The sequence below is a fragment of the Patagioenas fasciata genome, chromosome 10 (genome assembly GCF_037038585.1).
Source record: "Patagioenas fasciata isolate bPatFas1 chromosome 10, bPatFas1.hap1, whole genome shotgun sequence".
In the NCBI taxonomy this organism is placed as follows: Eukaryota; Metazoa; Chordata; class Aves; order Columbiformes; family Columbidae; genus Patagioenas; species Patagioenas fasciata.
Window position 1 is genome coordinate 2,048,432 of NC_092529.1, and position 11,804 is coordinate 2,060,235.

Here is an 11,804-nt window from a genome sequence, read left to right on the forward strand (position 1 = left end):
TAATCTATACCCCACCCCAGCTCTCCCATGCACCCCCTTGGGCGGTCTCAGCTGCGGGTTCATTAAGCACCCTGTCCCCCAGCTCAATTAGTGAGTTACTGGTGGAGCTGTGAAAAACATCGCCTCTCCTTCCCCTCCCACAGGGAACCACCAGTAACGAGTGAGAATAACTTTGCTGCATGCTTTGCAGCCACCTTGCAGGTTGAGTTAATATCCAGTTTCCTTATTTTTCCAGCAAGAACGACACGATCTTGCTTGACAAAAACCCTGCTAAAAAATAAAAATACAGTCCCTAGTGCTCTCTCTTTGCCTCAGGGGCCTGTTACCCTATTGCAAAAGAAAATTGATTTGGAGTAATGTGACTAATTCTATTGCCCTGCTGGTTTCTAGGTGCTTTGCGTCCCTGTTCCCAAGCTGTTCTGGGACACCGCGGGGGCCACCTCCGGCTCCCCTGCCCGGAACAGCCACCTGCCGTGGGGAAATAACCCTGGGGGGTGTCTGGAGGTTGGGAAATATTTGGAGTCCTGGTTTTGACCTCGTAGGCAGGAGAGAACTCCCTGGCCTGTTTGGAGAACGGGTGAAGGTTGTTCTTGGGAGGGCAAGTGGAGCTGGTTGGGGCCACGGGTGTTGAGGATGGGGATCCCCACGTGTGCTTTGCATCCCCAGCCGTGATGCCCGTGGTATCTCCACTTTCAACAACCCGTGTCACTTGTGGTGAGGTGGCAGCAGGTGGCAGCAAGTGGCCATCATGGGGAGATGCTGCAGCAGCCTGGGGGAGCAGAGGGGAGCCCTGACCTCTCTGTATGTCCCCAAGCTGTGTGTCACCTGTCCAGGGGCAAAGCCCAGCGTTCCTGTCTTGTGTTTGGAGATGGGTGCTCTCAGGGTCAAATTCTCTCCCTCCAGAAGATGTCCAGACTTTGAAGTTTAAGGTCAAGTCACCCCTGAAAGGAGTTAAATCATTAACTTGTTTTGCAAGAGCCTTGCTTTGGCCTGCAAGCAAACCCCTCTGTGCTGCTGGGGACACTGTCACCGGCTCACAAAGGCTCTTTCTGAGCTCTGGTTCACAATGGGGGTGATGTGAGGGATGAGAAAGGAGAAAACAAGAGGGTGTTGGGCTAGAGTAACATCTGTGCATGCACCCATTCCTGGGGGGGTGATGCATGCAATGAGGGTGGTGAGAGCCTGGCCCAGGTTGGGCAGAGAGGTGGTGGATGAACCATCCCTGGAGACATCCCAGGCCAGGCTGGACGGGGCTCTGAGCAACCTGAGCTGGTGAAGATGTCCCTGCATTTCCCATCCTTGCACCCAGAGTGCCGTGGCTGGGGGCGCTCCTGCAAATCTCCCTGCAGTGGTTGAGAGCCACCAACCTGGTTTGGGTTAGTGGGAGATGCACCTGGCCACAGGTACCTGGAATATCATCCATCTCTATCCTATCCAGCAACAGGAGCAGAGGAAATGGCCTCAAGTTGTGCCAGGGGAGGTTGAGGTTGGATCTGGGGAACAATTTCTTCCCTGAAGGGCTGTGGGGCATTGGACAAGGCTGCCCAGGGCAGTGCTGGAGTCACCATCCCTGGAGGGATGGACAGACGGAGATGAGGTTCTCAGGACATGGGGCAGTGCCAGGGGTGGGTTATGGTTGGACTCAGTCTCAAGGGTCTCTCCCGATTGTGTTGGCTCTGTGACTCTGTCTCGCTGCCCGACCGCGGGCTCCGCTGCGTTTGCAGCCGGGACGGGCGGCTCTGGGTGGAGGCTGGCGCGGTGCCGGCCCCGAGCAAACGGGATCAACAGCTTCTTCCTGTTGTGCAACCACCCCGCAGCCCACAGAGAGAATTTTTGGGAGATTTGTCAGGGCTTTTGTGTTTCCAGATAATATTTATCTGCTTGTTTCAGGTCCTGCTTTCCCAAGCAAGGGATTTAAATAGCACAGGCTGAGAGAAGGCAGAACCTCACCTGCTCTTCCTTCAAGTGCCGTGTCCTGCCCCAGGGGCCCCCCGTGCCCACCCTGGCAGCCCCCCAGGCCTGGCTACCAGGTCTAGCTGGCTCTGGACCTGGAATTCTGGCACAAACATTATCCGTGGTTTCACTCACAACCCGCACGTGTTCCTGCCCTTGTGCAACAGTTCAGCCCCGGGTATGAGCCTGCTCATCTGTCCCCTGCCCGCACAGGGGGCCTTGGGCTTTGGGTATCGACACCCCCACCCCAGACCTTGTGCTGAGGACAAGGGATGGCTGAGCTCCTCACGCTTGTGTGCGGGGCACCAGGTGAACTCTGCCTACAGGGTTTGGGGCTCCTGGCTGCGCAGCACTGAGGTGTGAGCTCCTCTCTGCTCCCAAACACACCACTTCCCCATTCCCCAATTCCAGCTCTGTCTCCTGGTTGGTACCGGGGTGCAGCTGGGGTTGGGGATGAGGTGCAGAGCTCTGTACTCTAACCAGTGCCTTCTAGCAAAACCCGTATTTACTTGATTTCCAGACATGAGGAAGAAATTGTTGCCCCTGAGGGTGGTGAGAGCCTGGCCCAGGTTGGCCAGAGAGGTGGTGGCTGAACCATCCCTGGAGACATCCCAGGCCAGGCTGGACGGGGCTCTGAGCAACCTGAGCTGGTGAAGATGTCCCTGCTCATGGCAGGGGGGGCACTGGGGGAGCTGGGAAGGTCCCTTCAACACAAACTGTTCTGTGATTCTATGGGTTCAGGCATTTTGGCTGCACACACCCCTGATCTTGCTGTGTTTCTGTTTGTGGTTCCCCGAGCAGGCAGGGGTTGCAGGGTGCCTGGGCACGGGTGGGTGGCAGGAGAGCTTGGGGCATCGTGCTTCCCGGGGCAAAGCCGTCCATGGTGTGTGGGGGAAAAGTTGCAAAAAGCAGGTTGAGGGTCTGAGCATGCGGTGTATGGGGACACATGCCGTGCGTGTTCAGTGGGGATCAGGGCTATGGGAGAGGGTGGGGGATCTCCTCAGCCTCTTGGGTAGGTGCTGTGAGGATGGAGTGCTCTCCTGGCGTGCCGTGGGTCCCCCAGAAAAATGCAGGCAGCTCGTAAGAGGTGTCCAGAGCTGGGTGGAAGCGATGGTTCAGATGAGGCAAGGACCAGCCGCCTGCGAAAAAATCCCTTTGCTTTTTGAGGCTGTTGTTTCAGCTCATCCCCACGGCCCCCAGGAGCTGGGTGACCGTGCCCTGGCGCTGGGCACACTAGAAACCAAACACTTGTCGCTTGACTTCACTTCAACCGTGGGACGCTGCTCTGGGTGGGTTTGCCTTTAATTTAGCAAGCGAGGCGCCTGCCAAACGAGCAGCTCAGGGCAGCTCCAGCTTTTCCACGGCTGATCCTCTGCCAGGCACGGAGGAGGAGGCCAACACCTCGCCCTGCTGACCCAGGAGGTCGGTGTGAGAAATGCAATCAAGGGCTGGCAGGCAGCGTGCCCAGGCAGCACCTCCTGCCCGCTCTGAGCTGCACAGGCAGGGCCAGGGGTTTAAAACCATGCGTGTTGCAGCGGGGGTGGTGGGTCGGTCCTGTAACTGTGAAGGTTGTAAGAAGTTTTTTACTCTGAGGGTGGTGAGAGCCTGGCCCAGGTTGGCCAGAGAGGTGGTGGATGAACCATCCCTGGAGACATCCCAGGCCAGGTTGTCTCTGAGCAACCTGAGCTGGTGAAGATGTCCCTGTCATGGCAGGGGTGGCACTGGGGGAGCTGGGAAGGTCCCTTCAACACAAACTGTTCTGTGACCCTCTGTGTGCCAGTGGGTTCAGCAGGAGTCGTTCACATTGCTTCAAGAAACTGAGGGATCCCTGGGAAAGTGAACAAAGCCAGCGCGGTGGCAATGGCCAGCCCCTGGGACGGGAGTATCACCCCGCTCTGGGGGGACAAGGCCTTAGGGAGACGAGCGTGAGGATACAGGTGCCATCGGGAAGCACCAGCCTGTCACGAGGCCAAACCCAGCCACATTGTCACCTCTACATAATCGGAAAGTGCTCTGTCCCTGTGGGATGGATCTGGGCACACGTCTGGCCCGACCTGGGGTACCACCCCACACCCTGTCCCTGTGGGACCCCCATGTCCCCAGGGGTCAGACAGGGAGCTGAAGCAAAGGAGAACCACACTTGCGAGGAACCTCCAAAGGTTTCATTGGGGCATTTTGGAGGAGAGTGCGGCAGCTCCCACGTCTTTTCCCAATGGGAAAAGCCTCCTGATGCCCTTGGTTTGGTTTCTGTGGTGGGTCCCCCTGCAAAATGTCTCATTACGGAGGGAGTTAGTGTGTTCAATATTTTTAGATGCCGCTCGGGACTTTATAATTAAAGCAACTGTTTCGGCAGTCAGACGTTGCCAAGCTGGAGCTCTTGGTTTGAAACCTGCTTCCCCCCCAGAAGGATGTGCCACGTCCCGGTGAGGGCACGGCGGTACCGGGAGGGATGGAGGGGCTCTGGGCTCATAGCCAGGGTGGGCTCCAGGGTTGTTTTTGAGACCTATGAATCCGGAGCTGTGGGCTCCCTGTGCTGCTCCAATGGTGGAGGCAGGAGTGGACCTGCCAGGCAGGCAGGGTGGCACGATGGGGACCAGCATGTTGGGACGTGTCCTGCTGCATCCTCTGCGTGTCCCTCCTCCATCCCCACCGCAGGAGTCACCCCACGTTCTGACAGGCTGGGCAGCGCCTAAGCCAGCAAAGCTGAGAGATAAACCTAAAAATAACCTCGTTATCTTCCACTTGATCCAAATCAACACCAGCCCCAGCTATTAATAACCACGTGTGTGTCTACGTGGATCAATGGTGGGAAGGGCCATGCGTGGGATTGTGTTGCAGGGGATGGGGGCTTGGTGGGGTCACTGTCCCCTCAGGGGTCTCTGTACCAGGCTGCAAAGTCACCGCTTCGCCCCCACCGTGGGGCTGAGGCGCTTGGCGTGCTGGGAAGGGCTGTGCCCCCAAGGTACCCACATGCCGATGGGCATGGAGGTTCTGCCCCATTGCAAAACAGCTCCCAAAAATAGTCTGGGATGAGTGCTGAATAAACACTCGCTGACGTGGGGCCTTGCGCAACTCATCACCTGAAAATCCCCCGGCGCTGTGACGGCTGCAGGACCCTGTCCTGGGGGGCTGCTGAGGGGTCCTACCCGGTGTCACCCTGTGCCACCCAAGGCTTGCTGCAGCCCCTGCGCTGCCCATGGTGGCCAAGGGCAGGCTGCTGGCACCTCCTTATTTAATACCTGCACCTTAGGTCTGGCTGTCCCCCCAGGGAGGTTGTGCTTCCTCCCGGCTGCAAATGCAGAGGAAACTTTGGGATGGAGGCAGTAAAAGAAAAACGCTTTCCTTGGAGGGGGGAACGATGGGGTTGGATCGGTGAGGGGTGTGAGCAACTGTCCGGGCATGGGACTGGGAACCCCACTGCTCCCCACAGGTAAAGGCGGAATTACCGCACCATTAATCCTTCGGCTCAGGCACTGGGAACAGCCAAAATGGGACAAAGCTGCCAGGATAGGACTTGGTTTTCTGTATTTCATTGATCTCAACTTCATTTTTGTGACTAAGGTTGTGCACTGACAGTTGGATACTAAGCCACTTGCTTTGAGCTCCTGGATTTTTTTCCAGCAGTTCGTGGGGCAGTGGTGGAGTCACCATTGCTGGAGGGTTGAACAGACGGAGATGAGGTTCTCAGGGACATGGGGCAGTGTTGGGGTGGGGGGATGGTTGGACTCCATCATCTTGAGGGTCTCTTCCAACCAAATTGGTTCTGTGATCCCACAACCATGCGGACATGTTGGGAATGGGCCACTGTCCCCTCACAGCATGGCCACCTGTCCTTGTCCCCATCACCAGGGAGCAATGTCAAGCTGGTGCATTCCACACAAGTCCCAAAGTACGGTTTCCCCTGCCCAACAGGAGGGTGCCCAGTGGTGATGGCAGCCACATGGCCACCCACAGCTCTTCCCAGCTGCTCCGGTCCAGGAAACCCCCGCGGTGACACGCTGGGTGGGGGAAAGGATGCAGAGATCCGCGGCGTGCCGGGGGAGCCTGGCCCGTGTGCTGGCATCGGCGGGGCAGGAGGGACAGAGCAGCCTGGCACCGCACCAGCCCTGCGAGCGCGTTTGGAAATGGGTGCTCTGTTGGGGGGAGCCCCAGCATGGGGCTGTTTTGGGGCTCGGGGGCAGCAGCAGCGCTGTGCGGCAGGGCTGGGGCTGTGCAGCACGTGGGGACAGGGCAGGGAGCCCGCGGTGTCCCCGGTGCCTCAATCAGCACCTTGCACTCGCTTCTCCAAGCACCAAGATTAGCCACTGACATCAAAGAAGAGCAGCGGGGGGGGGGGAAAGAGGTAGAGGCTTTGTTTACTTGAATCAAAAATAATTTGTGGCAACACATCTTCTTCCAAGGCAAACAGAGCAGGAGCCTCTCCCTGCTAATTTGGGAAGGCGAAAGGGAGTTAAATAAAAACATGGACCTCTGACAGGGAAACAACTGGTCTCCTGTGCTAAAATAGAGCTGGGGTGCGAGTCAGCTGGAGCTGCAGGAGCCGGGGAAGGGCAGGGAAGGCGGGTGAAGTCCAAGGTGGCAGGAGGAAGGCAAAGCCGCTGTGTTCTGGCACCGGGCAATAAATGATAACGTCAGCCCGGGATGGGCAGGGCTGGGTGCTGGCATGGGTGGGCCTGCTGGTGCTTGTATACAAGGGGTTTATATAAATACGTATCAATCTATGAGTATGTATATAAATATATACAATATATGAGTTCAGAGAAGGAAACAGAGCTGGTGAGGGGCTGGAGCACAAGTGTGATGGAGCGGCTGAGGGACCTGGGGGGTTCAGCTGGAGAACAGGAGCTGAGGGCAGACCTTCTGATCTCTGAACTGCCTGAAAGGAGCTTGGAGCTGGGGGGGTCGGGCTCTGCTCCCCAGGAACAAGCGCCAGGAGCAGAGGAAACGGCCTCAAGTTGCGCCAGGGGAGGTTGAAGTTGGATGTGGGGAACAATTTCTTCCCCAAAGGGCTGTGGGGCATTGGACCAGGCTGCCCAGGGCAGTGCTGGAGTCACCATCCCTGGAGGGTTGGACAGACGGACATGAGGTTCTCAGGGATATGGGGTAGTGTCAGGGGTGGGTTAACACTTGGACTTGATGATGTTGAGGGTCTCTTCCAACCAAAGTGATTCTGTGGTGTGTGTGTATATGTCTGCCCACTCTCCTTAGAACTTAGGCTGGGGACCCAAATGGGCCATCGCATGAGACACAAAAACCCCCAGGAGCTCACATCTGTGGCCAGGATTGCAGGAGATGAAGTGTCACCCCATCTCTCATGGGACCCCAGATGGCTGTTGCTGTGCCGGGCATGGATGCTGGCGCTGGAAACACGTGTCACTCCCCTTGGTGGCACTCTAGGGTGTCACCGTGCCACCAGCACCTGTCGCCCTGTGTGACCGCAGGGAGTCGGATAAGAAAACCAGCTGGTTTTATGGGTGCGGTGATGTGTGTTTGGACACTGGGAGGAGCGGGGGCATGTGGGTGACATTCACACCTGCTGTGGGAACAGCATGGGCTGCAAAGACAACCTGTCCCAGCGGCTTTCCAGGGGTGGACCTGGGAAACACCCGCAGTGTCAACCCCACCGGGAGCTGAGGGACTCTCCGCTGCTGCAGAACTTTGAAGGAAGCCCCCACGATGTGTCCGGGGTACGGGACCCCCGGTGTGTGCTGGGGATGGGGACAGTTTGCTCCCATGAGCTGCAGGAGCATTCTCCATTAGGGAGGGCGCTGGGCTCAGCCTCGCTCAGCTCCAGCCCCATGGCAGCTGTACTCTGGCTAAAAGCAATTTAGAAGTCACCCATGGGGTCAGGTACTTCCCAACAGGACCTGGACCCTCCTCTGCATGCTCCTGGGACACAGGCACGGTGCTGGTGTCACCTGGACTGAATGACCTGAGACGGTGGGACGCTGGGGACCACAGAAACCCCTTGTCAGCAGCGCTGGAAATTGTTTTCCTTTTGGATTTTCTGAATTAACAGTGGAGAGGAGCCTTGGTTGTGCAGGGATGTGGGTTCAGCTGGTGGAGGGGTTCTGAGCCCCATGTTTTCCAGCAGAACCTGCAGCCGCCTTCCCACTCGCTTGGGGTTCTGTAACTTGGTGTGGTTTGGCTTCACCTCCCCACCTGCTCTCCAGGGAGGGGGGAAAGCCCCATCTCGCAGAAAGGGATTAATTGCTTGTCAGTGCTTTTAACCAGCAAAGCCTGAAAATATCGGAGCTTGGAGCGAAGGGGAGCGTGGCGCGGGGCGGTGGGAGCTGCAGGGGTAGCTGGCTGAGCTGGGCTCCCGGGTACGGCCCAGCCGGAGCTGCGGCAGAAAATACCGAGGGAAACAAGTGCATGTGCAAAATCCAAAGCAAACAAAGCCACCCACACCCCCGAAATCTGCACCTCGGCTAATGACAGGGCTGGCTGGCTCTCGGGGCAGGTTGGTACTCCAAAGAAAGCCCGTGTGCGACCGTCTGTGCCAGCTGCTTAAAATCACCGGCTAGCGAGTGTGTTTAGTGCAAGGAGACTAAAGCAAAGGCAGTTTCTCTTTGGTGCGATCCCGAAGCAGGGGGCTGCAGGAGAGCCGTGCCGGCCAAGCCGCGGCATCGCCTCCCCCATCTCCCCAGGGACCAAGATACTTCGCAAGGCTGAAGCGCACACGCCGCTCCGGTGGCTGCCCGTGCCACCCCGGCGTTCTCACCTGGGGTGAATGTAGGCTGATGCCATCAATAATGATACGACGTGCGCTCTTCCCCCTAAGGGTTATTTCTCTGACTGAAAAATTGGGCTGAGACCTGCCAGCAATTACAGTTAATTGCGAAGAGGAGCAGGGAGTTGTGGGGTGCCAGCCCTGATGCCAGGGGATGGGGGAGCAGGGTGATGCAGTACTCCCCAAGCAGGTAAATTGGCAACACTTTAAAAAACCAAACCAAACCAAAAAAAACACAAAGAAGGAAAGAGGATGTTGGCTCTGCTCTTGGAGAGCATTTTGAAAGCTGGGTCATGGTGTAAATGAGCAGGGAAATGCTGCAGATGGAGGCAGGTACCAGAGGAGGGGTTGGGGATATAGCAGAAGAGGCTGCTGGGCTGGCAGGGTGACCAGGGGGCTGCTGAGACCGGCGGGATGGCAAAGCCGTGGGTGTCCTGGGGAGGACGCGCTGCAGCTCTCGTCCAGGGCGGTGACCGCAGGTGGCCGTGCCCAGGCTTGTACCGGCTGGCAAAGAGCAGATGGCAGCAGCTGTGACACTGCTTATTCCTCCAGACCCTGAGATTAAACCCCGTGGTGCAGGGTGTGCGGGATCCTGCTGGGGACCAGCGCTGCCCAGCTGGCCTGAGGGACCGTGATGCGTCCCATGGGATGCTCGGGAGCGGGTGTCACCCACAGCTCTGGCCAGGGTGACACAGTTCAGCCCCGCCAGGGACAGGGACCCTGGAGTGGGTGAGGCTCTTGGGAAGCCTTTGTCTGGCTCCAGCGTCAGATAGGAGCATCAGTACCAGTGTTTTCCTGGAAAATCATTAAGTGTTGGACTCAAGTCGTTCCCCGGGGGAAGCAGCAGGCGTAGGCTGGTCCTCGCTGAGCTGCACAGCGAGGAGGTGACAGCACATCCGTCGGTGTCACCCCCCGTGCAGGACATCGCTGCCTCCCATGGCGTCAGCACAGGGGGACGCCTGGCAAACCGTGACGAACTGGTGCCCGCAGCCTGTTCAGCTCCCGGCACACAGGAGGAGTCCTGAATGTGCCCCGACAGAGCGAAGAGGCTTTGGGTTTTGCTCTGTGCGTCACCAGCCTGGGGGACGACTTCTCTGTGGCTTCTCCCCGTGACGCTGGCAGACGACGGCCAATTTTGGCTGTTCCCCCCACTGTGCCCACTGTGAGGGTGGTGGCGGCTGCTGTGGGAGCCCAGGCAGGGGAAAAGGGCTGCTCTGTGCCTTGGTTCTCTCTGGATTTCTCCCTGTGAGGTTTCTGTATGAGGCTGAAGGATTAGAATCACTGAAACCAGCACAGTTGAACCCCAAATTTACTGCTGCCTGCATGAGTGGATCCTGGATGGGGGATGCAGGCAGCTGCCTCCTCCCCTGCAAGAGCTCTCACTGCTGGCCTGGGAAAGGTTCGTTTCCGCAGGCATATTATAATCTATTAATGAGGTAACAGCCACTGTTGGTTGAGGTTTGGGTTTCAGCCGCCAGGATGTCAAACGGAGGTCAGGCTCTTGGCTCGTCCCCTGCCTGCCCTCGTTTAAGGGCTGTGCTGCCCGCAGCCGTCCCTCGGGCAGCGGGGACATCTCCGCCACCTGCCCTGTCCCCTCGTGCTTGGCACGGGCTGGCGTTGGTACAACTGCTTGCAGTGGAGATGCGATCCTTGGGATCTCGGAGGTGGGGAAGGAGCACGGAGGGTCCCCAGCATGCGGGTTTGAGACACGGGGGGATCGTGAGGAGGTCAGGGTGACCTTGGCATCACTCCACGCTCAGGGTGCTGTTGCCCATTTTGCCAGGCGAGGACGGTGGCGGGTGCTGCCAGCTGGCACGGTGGCGCTGGCCACGGCCCAGCCCCGCTCCGGCCGTGCCCACAGCTATTTTTACAGCTCAGAAACATTGCGGTCCTGATTCCATGGGTTAGCAGAGATACTGGGATGGATTGGATTAATGAGGGCAGCTTCTTCATGACCTGGAAAGCTGCGGGGAGCTGAGGGCTGGTGCTGGGGGATCCTGAGGACCCTGGCGGGGTCCCAAAGCTTCATGAGCTGTTGGGGACCCAGAGCCCATACCTGGAGTGGGGGTGACGTGAAGCCAGGCTTCTCCTGGGGTGGGTCCCGGTGAAATCCTGGCTGGGGAAGGCAGGCGGAGGAGCTGGCTGTCCGGGAGGCCTCGCTGCATTGCTCACTGCTGCAGCCCTCCTCTCATTTTAATTTGCTCTTCTCGTTTGCTGCATTGTTATTTTGTTCCCAAAGAGCTTTAGGAGGTCTCTTTGCATCCAACCCACCCCTCTGCTCTCCCTGCTCCCTGGTGTAAGGAAGCCTTTCTTTTCCCCCTGTATTTTAGTGCTTTGATGTCCTTATAATTTATTTTTGCCGCGGAGTTGTTTTCACGATAAAATGGAAATGTTTCCCGTGGGTGGCTTTCAAACGAAAGGCTGAGCAAGGAGGATAAAAATAGCCCCGCTTGAGCCGCTGGCTGCGGGCCTGCAGAGCTGGGGAGAGGACCTGGTGGTCCCCGGGGCTGTGACCAAGGGGACCCTCGCTGCTGTTTAACCCCCCCGCTCAAGCTGGAGCATGTGGACTGAGCTTTGGGCTGTTTTGTCTAGAGCTAAGCTTGGTTATGCTGCCTTTGGGGCAGAGATGTTCCCTCTCCTGTGTTGGCTTAGTGGGGACATAAAGGATCCCCGTGGGACCGCTGCTAATGGCAGTGAGGGGGTGCTGGGCCCCCCCCAGTCTCTCCCTACCACCAGGAAGGAGAAAACCAGGAGCTGATGAGCAGGATGAAGCTGAAGCGCCAAAACTCGGTAGCTGGGTCTGCTCAGCCCCAGCCTCCCTCCCCAGGGGTGCACGGGGGGAGCTGGATGAGTCTGGGGTAGGACGTGTCTGTCTGTCTGCATCTGCTGCGAGTGATGCTGCTGGGGACAGCCCTCCCAGGAACGTCTCTTGACATGAACCAACTGCCCCGCCAACAGGAAAGATCAGCCCCGTTTACCCTGCTGACTCATCTTCTCCCCTTTCATCTTCTCTCAGACGTAGCTTATTATATAGGGCTATAAATAAGATTTGCTCCTGATTACATGTGCCTGGCTATTGCCGTTTCTCGCCCAGGTGTGACGTGAGCCGACAGCCTCC